This window comes from Pituophis catenifer, unplaced genomic scaffold (assembly GCF_029215685.1).
Source record: "Pituophis catenifer annectens isolate HBS135680 unplaced genomic scaffold, rPitCat1.0.hap2 SCAF_7, whole genome shotgun sequence".
In the NCBI taxonomy this organism is placed as follows: domain Eukaryota; kingdom Metazoa; phylum Chordata; class Lepidosauria; order Squamata; family Colubridae; genus Pituophis; species Pituophis catenifer.
Window position 1 is genome coordinate 55007751 of NW_027256887.1, and position 20223 is coordinate 55027973.

The 20223-nt window shown below is 37.8% G+C and overlaps 1 protein-coding gene across 5 annotated transcripts in view; it reads left to right on the forward strand.

The window, feature by feature from the left end:
- Positions 1 to 555: 555 nt before the first annotated feature.
- Positions 556 to 20223, forward strand: part of ELK3 (ETS transcription factor ELK3) — a 51997-nt gene continuing 32329 nt past the window's right edge. For 2 of the 5 annotated variants that reach the window (XM_070947550.1, XM_070947551.1), the window contains exons 1-3: positions 556 to 984; positions 6425 to 6470; positions 9604 to 9660. The gene's annotated coding sequence lies outside the window, so the exon portion shown is untranslated. Of the gene's footprint in view, positions 985 to 6424; positions 6471 to 9437; positions 9507 to 9603; positions 9661 to 20223 lie in introns of those variants that run through there. The other 3 variants (XM_070947553.1, XM_070947552.1, XM_070947554.1) reach the window with 3 other exon arrangements.

Here is a 20223-nt window from a genome sequence, read left to right on the forward strand (position 1 = left end):
ATACACAAATACTCTTTTAAATCCCAGCAAAGCCTGTATGTTAGACTGTCACTTCCACACTGGAATAGTGGAAGACTTGTGATACTGCAAATGAAATGTTGTCTTTGAATTTTTCTAAAATTTTATTTTAGAAGTACTTTAACCAAGTACTTCTAAATCTGTCAGTAGAATTATTAGAACAGTGAACATGATGGACAAAATCTGAAGAACAGAATTTGATGTCTCTCTAACCATTTAACTCCATCCGTAGGAATATTGATACATGCACTGTATACATGGAATATAATAAATGCATTCTATGGACTTTCATGTTTTAGTCTATCATGCAATCAAGTCAAACAACTTTTAACCAGTGTTTGCAATTTCGTTCTCTTAAAGCCAGAAAAATAGTTGGATCACTTAGAGCTGGATGTTGTCTGTGTTTATTTTGTTTTTATTTTAAAGCTGCCTTGTTTCAAGTAGCTAAGGCTGATGAGCAAAATTGTAGGTCTGGTTTGAAGCTCCTCCCCGGGGGTGCAGAACAGGAAGAGGTGGAGGTCAGAGGGAACTGCTGGAGTTCCTTAGTTTGTGTGTGAGGCCGAGTCCCGTTACCGCTTTACTCTGCGTGTGTCTTATATTACAGCAATGCTGCCTGCACATCAGTGGCCAGAGAGGGGAGAAGGGAGGAAAAGCCTGTTTACACAGACTGCAAACCGCCTGGGGAATAATGCAGGAAAGGAAGTGAGCCGGCTCTCTGTCTGACTGCTCTAACTTCCTGCTCTCTCTCTCTCACTCACACACACACACACATTCGCACACACACTAGCAAAAGGGGGGGGGGGTGCGTGGAAGGGAGAAAGAAACAAGGGGAAAAATCAGGATCTCATTACAAGAGCAACAAAGCGTTTTAGAGGACTGTCAGCATGGAAAACCGGGGGATTCTACGCAGCTCTCTTTAAAGCGGCCAGACGAGACTGGAAAGAAGCCCACCAGACCAGGCGCTGGGTACGTAACTCTAAAGTTGGAAGAGTCTCTGGAGGCGAGGAAAAGGGCTGTGGGGAAGACAGGTGGGAGCCGAATGCCAATGCAATGCCTCTGGGCTGTTTATCGATTCCAAAATAACTTGCAGGAGCACTTTACTTTTCCCGATAAAACACCAAAAGGGTCGTGCCGGGGGGGGGATCCCTGCCTCGCCGCAAGGCATCCGGTTGGGGCGGCCAGGGAAGGGGGAGAGGAGGGAGCCGAGCCGTGTGCGCCTGAGTTTGGGGCCAGCGGGGGTGAAAGTTTTGGGGTGACTTTTCTTGCTGCTGGCGAAGTGCCATCTGGCACCGAATGTGTGCTTGCATGAGGGGGGGGCATCTCGGGGTGGGGGGGGAAAGCAAAAACTCCGAAACGTTATTCCTCGGTTGCTGGAATGAGGACGATTTAGGGACCCCCTCCCCCCCTCCCCGGGCAGGACAGGAAGGGACTCTGGAGCCGACAGAGAGGGATGAGGTGAGGGAGCTGCGAGGAGCCTCCACCTGCCGTTGGCCAACAGGGAAGGCAAAGCAGGATCTTTCTTCTTTGGAGGCGGGGAAGGTTGTAGAATGTGGCTAGCGGGATGGGGTCGGAGTCCTGCGCCGGCGTTGCCTCCGCTCGCTGCAAGCGCTTCTGCGGGAGCGCGGCGGCGGCGGCGGGCCCTGTTGTTCTGCGTGGAGAAAGGAGCTTTGGAGTCAGCGCTTGTGGAAAGGGGAGTGGGGAGAAAGCGCGTCTGACAGTTTCGTGGAGGAGCTGCCTTTACTCCGAAGGAGCGCCGACGGGCGTCACGAACCGACTCCGGCGTGCGTGGGAGGGGGGGGAGGGACGGAGCGCTTTTGCGTGCGTTCAAGGACCTCCTGAGGCTCGTGGCGATAATAGCTCGCTTGTAGGAGCCCGGTGGGGGGGGGAAAGGGGGGGGGGAGAAGAGCTAATTTTTGAGGCAATGAATTTGGATTGGCGGGAAGGGGGAGGGGGCAGTACACCAGTCTGAGCTTCCTTGAAATTAGGGGAGTTGCTTAAATGGTTTCGGGCTGCAAAGAGAGGAGTAAGACCGTCCAAAGGACTTTGGGAGGAAGGGGGGGGGAAGCGTTGGGAGAGTTTCTGGCTTGTCTGGCAACAGCAAGACTAATTGCCATGCGCTTCCGGTTTGAAACTGGCAGCAGACAACATCTTGAAAATGAGTCACTGCAGCTCACAAAGAAACTCTGTGGTTTTTCTCCTCCTCAGGTTTATGCATTCGCTCTTTTTACGGTTGTCTTTGTGGTCTGAAGAAAAAGGGAGCGAGCCAGGCTCCTTCCCGTTCATCCGCTTCTTCCACTGAGCAACCCCATCGTCCATTTTAAACTTGCACACTGTCCGTTCCACGAGAGGGAAAGGGGGGGGTGTTAAGGAATATCGCGGGAGGGTTGTTTTTGGATCTGGCTTTGCTGAAGGTTAAGGGACCATGATGCTGCAGGAGGAAAAAGTTCCCTGAATTTTCCACTGGTTGCAGGAAGGGAGCCCATTTAGTCATGGCTAAGTAATGTCTGCACACACCAACTAATCTCATTAGGCGTTTCCGTTCCCTGACACAGGAGGGTTTTGTGAAGCCCTCTCGGCCTTTTCTGCAATACTGTTGAGAGCGAGACAAGTTACATCTTTATTTAACGGGGATGGGGGGTTTGGACCACGTTAATTTCACGCTGCATTGGTCATGAGGTCTTCAGTGACTTTTTAAAGAGAAGTGAACGGCAGACACATTTCATTTTCCTAATGGAAGAGCTTTGGTTTTGTGAATGTGGTTTGTTGCTTTTAAAGCCTCAGCGTACAGTTATGACATTTTGCATATCATGATGAACTACTGTTTGTAAGGATAATCTCAGTACGGATAAATAAAATGCTTATCTTAATAATGGATAGATACGTTCACTTGGATCTCACTTTTTAAAACCTCCCTATGATTCCTAAAATAGCAATCTGATTATAAACTATTGATCACAATTATATATATTTTAATTGCAATGTTACCATTTTAACGAATTTTCAATTTTAACATGTACATTATAACTGTAAACTTCTTTTCTGTTCTAAATGAGCATTCTGGCACCAGATATTTTTCCAGCTCTGCTTGTATTAATGCACAAACCCCCCCCTTTTTTAAAAAAATCCAGAACTTGAAACCCATTAAATACATATGGAGATTATCATCAAACTGTTTTCTGAGAGTGTTTTAAGAAGTTTGTGTTTTTGCTTTAGATATCTGATGTGCAACCAAAATGAAACAGGCTATACTTCCCAGAAGCGTGCTTGCTTGTCGAATCCCAGGGGGCTATTTGGCATCTCAGAATGGCTCCCATGCGTAGCATTTGTAATACTTTGCATTAGAGTTTTAGTGAGCTATTTAAGCTATGATCTTATCAGGAATGGGCATCCTTTTTTTCCCCTCTAAGGACTGCATTCCTGCAGAAGCAATCAACTGGAGGCTGCATTGTATGCTAATAGTGGATTGACTGAAGCAAGCAGTGGGTAGCAGCAGAGCCAAAGGCAATATGCAGTGATATGCTCTCTTTGGTATCCTTTTGCTGACTACTCTTTTTTCTTGTTCTCCTCACACAGCAAGCTGCCAGGGAAGCAATAAATTGCTTTTGACAAAGACAAAACAGCCAACAATTGGTACATGAGCTCATTTGGCAGTGGGGAACTCTTAAAACAGAACAAAAATGAAGTTTGCAGATCAATTCCAGTTTGGTGCAGGAAAATTGATGGGTGCCAAACTATAACTGTCTTAAAAGTGGAGCTTGAATCTTTGGTATAAGAAAGTAACTGTGCTAAATGTTAAAAGTACTAAAGTCCTAGGAGACCATACTGCATCTTCTGTCTATGTTGATTAATAGATTAATTTTCTATATTGATCTCTGTCTAGCTACCTGAACAGAAAAGTACAGGATGGTTACTTTTTTCTTATTGCTTAAAAAACTTATTCAAACTTCAGATTCATTTTTTTAATTGAAATTTATGACGTCTTACTCTGAAAGTTATTAAAAATCATATACTTGTTCTCCAGGGATCTAAGTGGAATTATCTGTAAAGTAGCCCTTTGTGGGATTTTGCTACTATTTTAATTTATATGTAACAAAAATGAAAGAGAAAGTGGAAAATAGAATGTTCTTTTTAAAAAAAATATTAGTTTCACATTTGTGAGATAAGTGGCTATATAATTTTGATAACAAATGAATTAGCTAAATAAATATAATTCCTGAATCCTAGAAATGATACCATTTTTAAGTTAATTATGTGCACAGTTTGATTTCTATGTTTTTCAGTTTCTGTTTCATTTAATTGTTTGCATAATATAGCTAGCTTCCCTTGTAAGAGTACTGTATTGCATTCTGTATAGAAGATATATTTTCTTCTGTTTACTTTTCTGGGTGCTTACTGTTTTCTCAACTAAATACCTTTACACCAAGTAATTGATTTCAGAGATTTCCAGTCTTTGTTCCAAATTTTGAATACATTTGATACAAGTCCAATTAGACTGATTAGACTGTGAGAAGATGCAATGGCTCCAAATTTAATAAATAAATAAAAATGATCTGATCATTCATAGATAGACTATAGCCTTGCCTTCTGTTCACACATTCACATGATTCCAGAATCGAATTGTGAACTGATGCTAGTTATGGCTTGTACTGTTACTTGAGGTACATGTGAACATACCTACTGGTATATGTTATTAATTTAGGCTGCAGAAAGATGAAAAATATGAAGCAGGCTCTTTTGTATACATTCTAGAGTACTTTAGTTTTCTTTTCTGATTACAGTTCTTCATTATATATAAATTTGGAAGTCATACTGCAAGAATTTAAAAATATTTTTAAATTGATGCTGTGAGATATAATTAGGATCCTTCTATTTAGTACAGTGCTTCTATTAAGCTGTATAGCTCTAATTTATTGCTGAGAATCAGCTGGTAGATAATACAATTTCCATTTCTATGTTGTCTTATTTCTGAATTTTCCATGGGCTGCCCTGCAAGAAATAAATTGTATTAGCTATGGTGGTCTTTGTTTTAATTTGTAGTAGAACAACTGCAGGATATATTTTAACTAAATCATATCCAATTTAATACATGGCTTTATAATATAACACCTTTCACTTCCATAGCTGACTCATGCTCAAAATGTGGAAATTGATCTAAAATTTGCAAACTAAATATTGATTTTATGTGCCACATTTAGCACAGGTGTTGTTTGGTTTCCAGAAAGATTGGCCTCCTCCTCTGTGTCAATTGTAGCCCTGTAAAAAGCTGTAATGACATATTTGTCATAGCTTTCTGTGGCAATGCAGCTTTGTTTTCCACAATCATTCTGTAGTCTTGAATGGTTATGTGAGTTCATTCTGTTTGAAGGTTCTGATTCAGAGGAAACCAACTGGTATACTTGAATTTTCTCAGAAACACTTAAAAGACAAGAACATATTTGTTCTTAGGAATTTTGCTGACTTAAAAATTAGTGTGTGATTAAAGATTGGTCATAACTTAGAGTAAAACATCAAGATACAAAAAAGGACATTGATTTTACTAAGCATCAAAATAAATTGCAATAACTTAGAGTTGCTAAAATAAATGTAGCTATATAAATGGGGTGAATAAATAAATTAATTAGAAAGAAAGAAAGAGAAAGTAAGTTTGCCCCTTTTAAAAAACAAATTTGCTGGATTACCTGTTCTTGCAGTATGTGAACACTATATGTATCAATGTTTAGGAATGGACTCTAAAAATACTCCAAAGAATTCACAAACCTCAAATGAAGTGCAGTATCTTAAGTAAAGTTGCAGTCCAGGTTTAAAATCATGTTCCTCTGTTGAATTACTGTTGAGGAGAAAGCATTTAAAGTTTACATTTAACTCTAAATTTTAGAACTTGAAATACATTATAAACTTTGAAACTTCGCAGAATTTCCTTTCTAATAGGGAAAAAAACTGAATATGTTGGAATGGGATTATTTAAATGAAAGCAATAATTTGGTAATAGGGGCAAGATATTGTAAGGATTTATTTTTCTAAATAACCTTTCATGACATAGGTTAATTATTTGAACACGCATGCATGTATAAAGGTATAAACTGTTTTATTTGTTATATTAAACAACAATAATACATTTTGTAAAATTTAAGAAAGTTCACAAGAACTTTCTTGCATTAAAAAGGATTCATTTAAATCTTTATTAAATCTACTATTTTATATATGAGTAAGAAAGGACTTTTTGGTAGTGGTTTTAGGCTATATTGTATCTTAGGACATCTGCAAAACAGATTTCTATTCTAGTATAAGTTTGTCTTAAATGAAGTGAAAATATCATGCAACAGTTTCTATGCAAACTTGTTTATCTTAGTCTATTCAGCAATGGATTGTGTGCCAACCCTTTAAACATTTTATTATTGCTCCTTAGGCATGTTACTCTTCACTATGCACAAAGGCACATATTGCAGTAGAAGGTAACTTTCAGCTATTTCTCATAACATGTATAAGAGATATGTTTACTGGAAGTGTTTTTCCCCCTGAGAATGTTTTTAGTAATAATCTTTGTACACATGAACTTACAAAAGTAAAAATATATACTTTAAATTGAATATATTCATGGATTTATAATTTGCCCTTTTACAATATTTTAAGCTGCCCTAAATGTCAAATACAATAAAAACATAATGAAATAATTAAATGGTATAATTAAAAGAAAGCACACAACAAATTATGAATGTATGTGAAAATTAAAGGTAGACTTTGACATAAAATGTTTGAATATACCATATGCAAGTGTATTTATAGACAATAAATGTTTAGATGGACTGTAGAATAATTTGAGTCTGGCAATTTGATGCTGAGTTGGAATTTTAAATACATTCAGAAAGTATTGAGACTCCCTTCACTTTTGTCAATTTTGTTATGCTGCAGCCTGATTCTACAGTTGTTGAAAATCATTTTTCCCCATTATGGTACACTCAGTATTCCATTATGACAAGTGAAAACAGAATTTTAGAAATGTCTGTAAATTTATTAAAAATAAAAAAACGGAATATCACATTGGCATAAATATTCAGACCCTTTATTTAGCCCTGGTGCCCCCCCCCCCATTTCTCTTGATCACTGCTGACATGTTTCTACACCTTGATTGGAGTTGACCAGTGGTAAATTAAATTGATTGGACATGATTTGGAAAGGCACACATCTCCCTATAGAAGGTTTCACAGCTGACAATGCATTTTGCAGCAGAGCAAAAGCCATGAGGTCAAAGGAACTGCCTGCAGAGCTCAGAGACAGGATTATTGCAAAGCACAGATTGGGTGAAGGCTACAGTTAAATTTATGCTGCACTGAAGGTTCCTAAGAGCAAAGTGGCATCCATAATTCTCAAATGGAAGAGGTTTGGCAAAATCAGGACTCTTCCAAGAGACTCTTCCTGGTCTCCTAGTCAAACTGAGCAATTGGGGGAGAAAGTGAGAGGTAACCAAGAACCCAAGGGTCACTCTGACTGGGCTCCAGAGATCCTGTGTGGAGATGGGACAGATTTCCAGAAGGACAACCATCACTGCAGCCCTCCACCAATCTGGGCTTTATGGCAGAATGGCTAGACGGAAGCCTCTTTGTGCAAAACACATGAAAGCCTGCTTGGAGTTTGCAAAAAAGCACCTGGAGAATTCTCAGATTGTGAGGAACAAGAGAATTGAACTGTTTTGCTTCATTTCTAAACTTTATATCTGGAGAAAACCAGGCACCACTCATCACCTGCCCAACATTCATTCATTCATTCATCCCAACAGTGAAGCATAGTGATGGCAGCATCATGCTGTGGGGGTGTTTTTCAGTAGTAGGGACTGGGAGGCTGGTCAGGGTTGAGGAAAGCTGAATGGAGCAAAGTACAAGGATATCCTCAATGAAAACCTGTTCCACAGCACTCAGGATCTCAAACTGGGCCAAAGGTTCACTTTCCAACATGACAAAGATACTAAGCACACAGCCAAGACAACACAGGAGTGGCTTAGGGACAACTCTCTGAATGTCCTAGAGTGGCCCAGCCAGAGCCTTGACTTGACACCTGTTGAACATCTCTGGAGGACCTCAAAATGGCTGCTCACTGATGATCACAACCTGACAGCTTGAAAACATTTGCAAGGAAGAATGGCAGAAAATCCCCCAATCCAGGTGTGCAAAGCTTGTCGCATCATACGCAAAAAGACTCACTGTAATTGCTGCCAAAGATGCTTTACAAAGTGCTGACTGAAGGGTCTGAATACTTATGCCAATGTGATATTTCAGTTTTTTTCTTTTTAATAAATTTACAGACATTTCTAAAATTCTGTTTTCACTTTGTCATTCTGGGATATGAGTGTAGATTAATGAAGAAAAAAATGAATTTCAACAACTGTAGAATCAGGCTGCAACATAACAAAATTGACAAAAGTGAAGGGGGTCTGAATACTTTCTGAATGCACTTTATGTTCACAGTTTAACTGTTTGTAGTAATTAACAGAAATTATCTTTTAGGATAATAATGATGAAATGTTTAAAATTTTGGTAAACCAAATACATTCCATCTAAAAGCTTGCATAATTAATATCTGCATATATTACAGGAAACAGTTATTTCAATTTATACAGTACTAAATTATTGTTTTAATTAAGTAGCTTTGGCGTATGCTTATATATGTACATACATGAAATTCAGTGCAACCAGGGATTACCACAGTTGGGAAATTTGTGAGTATAATATCAGTAGAGGTGATGAGCAGCTCCAAATTGCATGAAGTACATATTTTTTTTAAATCAAAGTTACACCTTTGATTTTCACATCCATATTATTATCACAACCATAGTCCAAACAGTTCTGAGGTTCAGTTGTGGATGAGAGTCCATAATATCTTGTTTTGAAATACTCTTGTTGATTGAGAAAGAGGGTAGTAACCACTGGTGATCTGTCCTTTGGGAATTTGTCTAGTCCCCTTGGAAGCCATCTGAACCAGCAGCCAGTGACAACATACCTGTGGTAACCTATCCACAAGTAGTTACACACTGTGTAAATAAATATTTCCTCTCAAAATCTTTAATATTCTACTAGTCCGTTTCAGTAAACATGGATTAACATATAATTTATAATCCAAGAAATATCACAGCTGCAAATTTTGTAATTACCAATCTCTGAAAATAGTTCCCCTTTGGAGGAACTAACATGAACCCACACTATTCGCCCAATTTCAGTATTATCCACACTAAATCATTATACCTGCCTAGGTATCGAGTATCAGTTCTCTCAGTCTTACCTGGACATGCTAAGGACTGAATCCAGATCTTTGTATGCAAATAATATGTTCTAAAGCTGAACCAAAAATGTACTGTAGGACATTTATTCTACTATTGCTCCTTTTATAGCCTTTGTTCCTTCATTCATTCACCTGCGAAATCCCAGGTCCAAAATGGAGCCAGGACTGCTGCTATGTTGCAGAGTCATTAGATATGTGAACATAAGCTCATTGACTGGGTATGCATAAATTTAATTTAGGAAAGGTTTTCTGGCTTTTACAGTTTTGCCTAACCATGCTTGACTAGAATAAAATAACTTAAATTTGCTTTTTCAGCCAAGCTCCACAGAAGAGAATCAGAAGACTCTACAGTCCTACACTGATATTATACAGGTAGTCTTCAACTTACAACCACAATTGGGAACAGAATTTCATTGCTAAGCAAGGAAGTTAAGAGAGCCACAACTAATTTTCACAACCTTTTTTTTTTAACTACAGTTGTTAAATTAATCACTGCAATTGTTAAATGAATTATGAAGTTGTTAAGCAAATCTGACTTTTCCTCTTGACTTTTCTTGTTGGAAGCCAACTGGGAGTGTTGCAAGTAGTAATCACATGATCTTGGGATAGTACAACCATCATAAATCCATGCCAACCACCCAATTGTGATCATGTGACCATGTGGATACTGAAATTGTAGTAGAATATAGTCTGGATTCCCAGGAGGGACAGAGTGCATTTCAGAGAACTATGAGGCAGCAAATTTTAGAAGAAAAAGAGTTAAGACAGCTCTTCCCTAGGCACTCCGTAGGCTTTCTCAGAATATATGTTTAATGGTGTAAATAGCCTGCTTCAGTTTTCTCAAGCATTTTTGTCTATCAGTGAGGAACAATAAAGGAAATTGTTTAGAGGAACTTCAATGGGTCTTGGTTTTTGGAACCTGACATCAATCATGCCAAACACATTATCTATTACTTGTTTTATCCATATCTATCTACACTCTCTCCCTTTCTCCACACATATGCATACCCACACGCACTTACTGATTTGTATTCATGTTGTTCAGTAAATTGTACAATAAGATTAAGAAAGACTTTATATATTAAAATAATTTCAAAATAATAAGTGACTTCTTTGTTTTCTAATGTAAGTGAAAAATAGAATGTCTACTGTACAAACTGCTTCCATTGTGACTGCTGACTCTGAACATTTTATAGATTTCCAAACAGCAATAGGATTAAAAATAAAATATGGCAATAATATCAAAGATCAAGACACCAAGAAACAACTAAAATAAATCTAAAAATTTACTCTTCAAGAGAAAAACAACTTTTCTGACCCTGAAGGTTGCTGAGATTCCTGCAGATGACATTTCTGAGGGTTGGGACTCAGGGGAAGCCCTCTATCACAGATATTAATGGACAGGCAGGGACCATTGGGAGAAAGCAATCATCCATATATATGAATCAATTGGGTCAAGAATAGGCATGGGCACCAGTTGGTTTGCCATATATAATATGGAGGTGTCCTATGGCAAACCAATTGGTGCCTATGCCTATTCTTGACCTCTGAGTAGAACACATGACCACAACCCAATTGGGAGGTGGTCAAAGCAAAGGCTGTAACTAAAGCATAAGGTGGAACTATGCAGAGGTCTCCTAGCTACAGTTGCTTCCTTTTTTTAAGCAGAAGCTGTGGATACAGGAAGACCTGTTTGAACAAGCTAAACGGAAGCACAGTCCCATCCAGAGCCATATCTCTGGAATGTGTCCATAGCCACTTTGTTTTGCTGGAATTGAGTCTAAGCCTGTTCCTACCTAGCCAGACCCTGAAAACCTCCAGGCATTGGGGCAGAACTTCAATGACATCCTTTTGGGGTTGGAATTCAAATATGCAGCTGAATACAATCCACTTACTGATATTTTTATGCTAGTGAGTGACCTCTCCTAGCAACCTCATGTAGATGTTGAAGTGTCTACTTTGAAAAGAGTACCACTGCAATTAGTGTATTTTGCTCCGAACCCTTACAGATAATCCAGAAAAATATGATAGTGAAGGCTTCCAAGAAATCAAGAAAAGATAGGGTTACATTTCCCCTATCCTAATTCTACCACAGGTTATCCAGAAATAAAATTAATATGAATTACATTCCATACCTAGACCTAAACCCTTGCTGAAAAGAATCCAGATAATTGTTTCCTCTTGAGATATCTACAACTGCAGCCTCCTCCAGGGTCAATAGTATCATTCTTTCTCCTAACTGAAACTAGCCTCCTGTTATTACCTCCCTGGGCAAGACAGTGATCAGTCTGCATGTGGCAGAACTGATGCTGTGGAGAATCCTTTTAATTTCCTCAAGGTAACAGGTTCAAACTTTGAAATAACCTTGAAAGATATAACCTCTGCTACTTCATTAGAACCTGCCTAGCAAGCATTCATCTCCATGTGAATCCTCTAAATTCCTTAGAATACCTTAGAATACCTTTTACCTTTAACCTTTAACTAAGAATTATCCTCTAAATTCCCACAATCTCGTTGAGCAGCCTAACAAATGTTCTTCCAGCTCATTCTTCCCAAAGGAGTTTGGGTCACATTAAATAAGCCTCTCCAGCTGGAATCTTGATGATGTAATAACAGCATGCAAATAGTATTGCTGTTTCTCTGCCTCTATTACGATGATGCTTATTCAAACCTGAGCTCTCCCTTATATTTGGTTAGATTCACTCTTTGTCTTTCACCACTGCTGGAATTAATATGAATTACACTCATACCTGAGGTGTCATCTCTGATGTTTCTTCTACTAGAGCTCAGATAACTTCTTGGTTGTGAAGCAAGGAAAAGCTGTGCAATCCTATCCAAGGCTGTTGCCATCTCCATATTCTAGGATGGGATTAAGCTCTCAGTAGAAATGCCAACTATAGATTTAGGGAAATCCTCAGGAATCCTTTGGAAGCCAAGGAGATCCATTAGGTATTTGGGCAGTCTGGTTGAATTAATTTGCTTTTCCTTTGGAAGTTGGCAACATTGATTAATTCTATGGCAATCATAGAGTGATCTGACCATGACAAAACATAGGTATATCACATTACATCTGCTCATGACCTCCTAGATCCATAATGGCAAACCTATGGCACACGTGCCAGAGGTGGCATGCAGCACCCTCTCTGATGGCACGTGAGCTGTCGCCCCAGTTCAGCTCTGCTGCACATGCACGCATGCCTCTCACCAGCCAACTGGTCTTCTGGTCTCTGCCGTGCGGGGGGCGGATGCACAGGGAGTGGGGCGCATGCAGGGGGGGCATGCGTGCATTGCATTTTGGGGGTTCAGGCACGCGGGCCCTTTGGACACTTGGTCCAGAAAAGGTTAGCCATCACTGTCCTAGATGAATTGGGTCCCTGATTACCTGGGATTTCAAACAAAAACTCTGGATATCTATGGAGAAGTACCTCTAGTAATCTACAGATCAAGGTATTTTGGCTTTCCTCTAGAAAGCCAAATTCACTACACTAATTTTCAAGACTCTTTTTTTAAATGGTCTAACTGAAATAGGAATATGAATTCTGACCAATGTATGTCTGGAAAACTCCATAATGTAAATTATCCTTATGGCAAATTATCCATTTATTTTAAAGACAAATTCCAGGAGTAGATCAAGAGATGCAAAAAGACCATTTCTTGAACCACTTTATATCATGGAATTAACTATATCTTTAATATTTCATTATTAAAAAATACCGCCTCATAGCTTCAACTAATTTATTATGTCATGAACTTTGGCAAGGAATAACATATATCAGCAGATACAACATTACTTTTGCAAGAGGGAGACAGGTAGTGGAAACTAGAAAGAAGAATCTGAAAATATATGCATATTTTTCTTTCAACATATTGCAACAATCCTTGTATTTGGGACTTCCAGTGATAAGGGATATACCAAAGTTTGAAAGTACTGCCCCATTCTATTCAATATCTCTGGCTCTCAGCAGGATTAAAACTGTGTTCCTTTTTTATCCCATTTAATATTTGTACAACTTACCTTCTGATGAGATAAATGAAATGGTTCAAGAAAATCAAGGCAATAAGTATGCTTAAAAGCTTAAATAAAATACAGAGTTGCTAGATAAATAGGAGTAAAATATTTTTTAGTGAACATGTAAATAGTTCACTGTAGTAGGATTACAGAGCAGTATTTATAGCCTTGTATTTTTGATCCTGCTCACATTTTAAATGTATTTAAATGTATTTTAAATGTTAAGAAAATGGTTTTATTGTCAGCAAAATAGTTATCACTGCCACATTGCCATGAGAAGACAACAATAGAGATACATATGGAAAATATAAAGATATGGTCTGGCTTTGAACCTGGAAGTTCTTTTGTGTGCAAATGAATGTTATGCCAGTATATTACAGATGCATACCATATGAGTGGGGCAGGAAGTATGAGAATTCTGTATGCATTTTATTTTATTATCATTAATTTTTCAAATCAGTGTAGATTTATGTGCTTTTCCAACTGCTTATTTTTTTAAAAAACATTGAACAACTAGTGTTTAAAAAATCTTAGCAAGCAGGAACTATCTTCATTTCCTTCCTGTTCCCAATCCAGGAAATAGAATCCATGCACTGAATCAAACTTCCTGGTTTGGACTGTCTTATTGCAGACAACCTTAATGCATACATGGATGTGTATATCAGCTGAGTTGTGTTTGAATCCTAATGACTGTATAGACAAATGTTCACCATCTTGCTCTGTCTTCAACAAAACCCCTAGCTCTTCCAAGGACATTCCAGCCATTTCTTTGACCTCAGACATTAAACTTTATCCTTTGTCTTTCCTTGTATTCCCTGCTTTTTGTTAAACTTATTTTTCTAGCCCAGGTTGGTTGTATAAGAGAGACCAAACAAATTTCACACTCAAAGTGATATGGTTATTTATATGTGATAATTATTTGTGTGCACTTGTATATTCTTTCTTGTTAACTCAGGAATTTTGTCAAGCTTTGAAATTTTATGATTAAGTAGGCAACCCTATATAATCCTTTTGTGTGTGTGTGTATGTGTGCCTTTGAGACAGTGCTGACTCCTGGTGACTGCCTGAATAAGTCTTTGCCCTTTTCTTGGCAATATTGTTTTTTTTTTATTATTATTATTGAAAAAGTTTTCAAATACAAATTTTTCCCCCTTTTTTTTCTCCCCCCTCCTCCCTAGCCCCCCCCTCACCACCCATCCCCCCCTGTGACTTCTTCACAACAAAAACCTAATTCATAACAGATTACATAATGTTTTACCATCCCCTTACTCCCTCCTCTAAATACTGACCCTTACTTACGAAATATATTATTAATATTGTTACTTCCCCCTTTAACCATACATTTCAAAAAAAACCATTCTACTATAACATTGTATGATAACTTCTAATTTTGCATAATATTATTATAACTCCCATTTTAGCAATAATCTGCCCTTTTTCTCCTCTCGCAAACTTATATCTGTATATTATTACAACATTTCATAACCACCTTCCACTTTAAAACTATATAATAAATCCTACTTTAACATTTAATCTTTTGTGTATATTAATATAACATTTCAATGCAGCCTTCCCCATAAATCCTAATTTAACATTTATTCAACTCTATCCATTTCCTCCACTCCCCTAAATATATCACTTAAACATCCCTTTTCTTAAACTAATCAATCAGTAAACTAACCTATTTCCACCCACTTTCCTACAAAATTGCCATACACAACAATTCTTAATATCTTTCATCCACTGCCCACTCTGCTTAAAAGTATGTATATATTCCATTAAAAAAAAAAAGACAATAACTTTAAATTTATAATCCATGTAGTATCTTCTTTGATGTCTTTCCACTGGATTGTTGAGTCCATCATCCATAATAGGGTAACATAGCTTCTGCTGATGCAACAGTTTGTTCAAAATCTTCAGTCATCATCTGCCCCCATCAGTAATAAATATCCTCATATATATATAAAGTAAAAAACAACCACCCGAGTGACATTATAATTATATTCCATATAGTTGTAATTGTGGCTTTCATCAGGATTATTAATTCCCATCATCCTAGTGGGTAACAACCAGATCTTCTGCATGCCCCAGCGTAGCTCTCTTGCCTTGTAGCTCAAGATAGTTATAATATATTTATTGATATAAGAAAGAGATCCAAAGTAGATAATTCAAATCCAACAATTTAAGGCTCTTTTCACATCCCAAAATTACGGCATTGCAGAGGTCTGTCACTGTCCTCAGGATAATATTAACCAATACTTCGCCTCCACTATCTTTTCACATATTCATTCATTTTTTTAAAATCACTGGCTTCACTGTTGCTTGATTTAGAAGTTTCTGTTTTTGTGAGACCTATTTCTTTTTTTCCTTTCTTTTTGTGGGTTTAATTTCCATCCTGGTTTCCTTTCTACAAGTTGTGTATCAACTAATCGGTTTTCATTCTGCTTTATAAGTTGATCTTGTTGGTTTTGTTTTTGTATCTCATATTTCTTTTTTGCCAATTGTATATCAGCTACTTGGTTTCCATACTTGTCTTTGACTTGATGAATCATCACGTTGGAGTCAGATGCCACCCCTCTCATATTTGTAGATAATCCAGCTGGGGTATCTAAAGAATCCAAAGGCAGTTTATCTACCGCAACCTCTGTAATTCGATGTTTTCCCTTTATTTCCAACTCCTTCTGCTTATCCTGTATTATGCCTAAAGATGTTAAATTCATTTTCAAAATTTTTTGATAAAATTCTTCAGCTCTTTCAACAGTATTTAGTTGGTATCCTTCTCCTTGATATCTCAATATAATACCAACTGGGGCATCCCACCTAAATGGAATATTTCTTTTTTTTAACTCAGTCACCAAAAAACCAAATTTCTTCCTTTCCGTTAGCATCTTGGGCGGGAGCTCTTTGTAGATCCAAATCTTTCTTCCATACAATTGCAAAGTAGAATTAAAGGAATTTTGTACAATATTATTCCTAATTTCTTTATCTGTAAAATAGATCACCACATCTCTAGGCAATTGATCTTGGCAATATTGTTAAAAGTGGCTTGCCATTACCTCCTTCCTAGGGCTGAGAGAGTGTGATTGGCCCAAGGTCACCCAGCTGGGCTTTGTGCTGAAAGCAGGACTAGAACTTATGGTCTCCTTATTGTAGCCTGGTGCCTTAACCATTACACCAAACTGGCTGTCTAAATAACTTACTCTAAAGTAATTTCCTGACAGGGGAATTTACTTCCATATAAATGAAAGATTCTATGCACTTTAATGGATTACTTGGATATCTTGGTCTGGTCTGGTCTGCCTGTCTCTCTCTCTCTCCCTCTCTCTCTCTCTCTCTCTCTCTCTCTCTCTCTCTCTCTCTCTCTCTCTCTCTCCCCCTCCCTCCCTCCCTCTCTCTCTCTCTCTCTCTCTCTCTCACAAAGAGTTTATTAAGTATTCAAGTGAAAAGTAATAATGTTTTTAAAATAGAAAAAAAAACCCTACAGAAATTGGGTTAAACATTAATGCTGTTAGCAAATATTAGGGCCTTCTCCTGGATCAAATATGCTATAAGCTATATAATGTTTTATTATATTAAAAGTTTGCCTGAATCTCCAAATTAAATAAAAATACATGCTAAAAGCAAAATAAATCTTTTTAGAGTTTGGTGTTCTCGTGAAATTTCAGTTTTTTTTAAAAAATGTTTTTCTGGATATCTCATTAGGCAAATCATGCAGTGGCACTGAGAATGGAAAAGGAGAATGGAAAAAGTTGGCCTCTTTCCTCTTTCTTCTCACCCAGATATATATATATTTTTTGTTGTGTCTTAAGTTATAATTGTTGATATGACTTGTAAGTAAATTTGGCTGAACTGGTATCCTGCAACATGGAATAAAAATAGCTGTCATAAATAATGAGAAGTTTATCGCTAGGAAGAAAGTTGTTTTTTAAAAAAGCAAAGAGGCATAAAACCTGGAAGAATTAAGAAAATTAATAAATCTTATGTTTTATCCCTTAAAAATGAAAGATAAGATAGATAAATAAATAAATAGATAGATAGATAGATAGATAGATAGATAGATAGATTCGCAGATGATAGATATACATATAGTTATAGACAGATATGGAGATAGATAGACAGATGAATCCTACTGTGCTCATTCCAATGATGGCTTTTGCTCAGAGGTGGGCATCACATACTGTAACAACCGTCCAGAACTGAAAATGTGAGCGCGCATGTGCGAAACCTTCCATGTATGTGCGCGGCATCGGAAAAAAGCCGATTATATAGTACGGAATAGCGCCAGGATGGGTGAGCCCAGCCGCTGGTCAGAACTACCAGTTTGCCTGAGCCGGCAGCAGCCCACCTCTGCTTTTGCTTCTGTTTTGAGCACCTTAAAAATTTACTAGTCTATCCAACCAATTTGGTTTTTTACTATTTACAGGAGCCATCTTGGAATATGCAAGATAATTACAATTTGTAAAAATATTTCCAATGTGTAGCGCTGCCAGACTTTCTACCTTTTAGCTATTATCTGACTTTTCCAGAAACAAAGCTCTGAAATATACCGTATTAGGCAGAAGTCCTGATTTAGATTTTTATCTTACCCTTTTTATTAGTTTATAATATAAAATACAAAAAATACAAAAGCAAATAATAGGGGATGGAAAAGGGAAGGGAAAAGTGTAGAAAAGGAGGAAAAAAGAAAGATAAGGTGTTGACTTCTGACCCCTTTGGTGCAGTAGAATAAGATGGTAACATCAAACCAGTGGTGGGTTGCTACTGGTTCGCCATGGTTCAGCCGAACTAGTAGCGGCAGCGGCGGGAGGCTGCACATGCGCAGAAGCCACGAGCAAACCAGTAGCGAACGGAATTGAAACCCACTACTGCATCAAACCTCAACTTTTTACTTTTACATAATAGTATAAACTAGCCATTTCTATAACAACAAATCTATCTAATCGGTAAAACCCAAAATCAAAGTATCATTTTTTTCCACCTCGAGCACAAAGTCCAGAAGAGGTTTCCAAGTAGAAACAAAAGTACTTGTGTTTTTTTCTTTTATCAAAGCAGTCAATTTAGCCATCTCTGCTAACTCACTTTTGCAGCCATTCGTCCATTGTGGGAATCAAAGTGTCCTTCCATTTTTGTGCATAAAGTAGTCTTGCTGCCTTCAACATATATAACATCAAAGTTCGAAAAAAAAATGTTTTCCCCAAGTCTTTTTCCATTAAATCCCCCACCCCCAAAATTTCTGGTTTTATCTTTATATTCACTTTTTTTTTTTTTTTTTAATTTGATTTATATGCCGCCCTTCTCCGGAGACTCAGGGCGGCTTACAGTGCATTAAGCAATAGCCTTCATACTTTTGTATATTTATACAAAGTCAGCTTATTGCCCCCACAAACTGGGTCCTCATTTAACCTACCTTAGAAAGGATGGAAGGCTGAGTCAACCTTGAGCCTTGGAGAGATTCGAACCAGCAGTAAATTGCAGGCAGCTGTGTTAATAACAGGGTGCTTTAAACCACTGTAGTACCAAGGCTCTTTAAGAATCTTCTGTAGAATATGAATCCTACTCCTATATTTACATTTGCAACATTCATTTGAAATACCTTTATACATTCTTGATAACTTGTCTGGTGTTAAATATCAACAATCTACATAAGTGCTGCAGGACTTTCTACCTATTAGCTATTATCTGGCTTTTCCAGAAAGACAACTGAAATATAATAGGCGGAAGTCCTGATTTAGATTTTTACAGTGTCAACATATTGGAGGCTTGGTGGGGAGCAAGTATGATGATGCTGTTGAAGATTTGAAAATATCACTAAATTTTGTTTCAGTTTCAGAGAAAAATATTTCTAAGGTTCAGCAGGATTTTGTTTTTTTTAAAAAAACACTTTTTAAAAATCAACTATGGGGAAAACTGCATCAATATAATATTTTAAGAGGTGCAGTTGTGAAAAATGGAGAAATGAGAAAACCACAGGGAAGGGATTTTATTATATAACTATATATTACATAGTTTAATGTTTCTGGGCTATAAAGTACTAGATGTGGCTTAACAGACAAAACTCAATTTTGACCAGATGGAGCAGTTACTGAGTCTAAGGGCTAAACTTCAGAATTCAGGAGAAATGCTGTGGGGCACTTCGGGATCTGAGTTCATTTATTTTTTATTAAATGTAGAAGCTTCTCTCAAAGAAAGGACCATAAAACCAATAAGACAGAATCATGCACAATTAGAAAACATACCACATAACAAAAAACAACTGACAGAGGCTCAGTGCTCTGAGAGACTGGTCAAGTTTTGAAGGATGTTGTAATGTTGTCAGGGTAGAACCAGTGGTGAAATGTAAAATTTGTTACTACTGGTTCTGTGGATGTGGCTTGGTGGGGGAGTTAATGTGATGGTGGGCATGGCCAACTTTTTTTTTTTTTACTTTTACTTTTAAAAGCATTTTTTTCACCAACCTTAAGAGGTTGCAGAAAAAAATGCTTTTAAAAACCTCTGAGGATCAGGCAACTCAGCTGGGAACGCCAGAGGCTTTTAAAGGCATTTTTTCTACAACATCTTCGGCCATCAGAGGCTTTTTTTTTTTAACTTTTAAAAGCAATTTTTTGGCTGAAGAAGTTGTAGAAAAAATGCTTTTAAAAGTAAAAAACAAAAAAGCCTCTGATGATCGCGCAGCTCAGTTGGGCATGGGGGTGGTGGGGGACAGGGATTTTTGCTACCGGTTCTCCGAACCACCCGCCGCATCGAACTGGGAGCATTTCACCCCTGGGTAGAACTCATTCTGATCTTTAAGGATTAGTTTTGTCTCCTGGTGGACAGCCTTGTAATATCTTTAGTAAGGAGTGTCTTACAAATCAACCACCTGATATTGAGGATTATTAGAATGTACCTTACTGGTCATTTGAAGATGGTCTAGACATTGCTGTTTG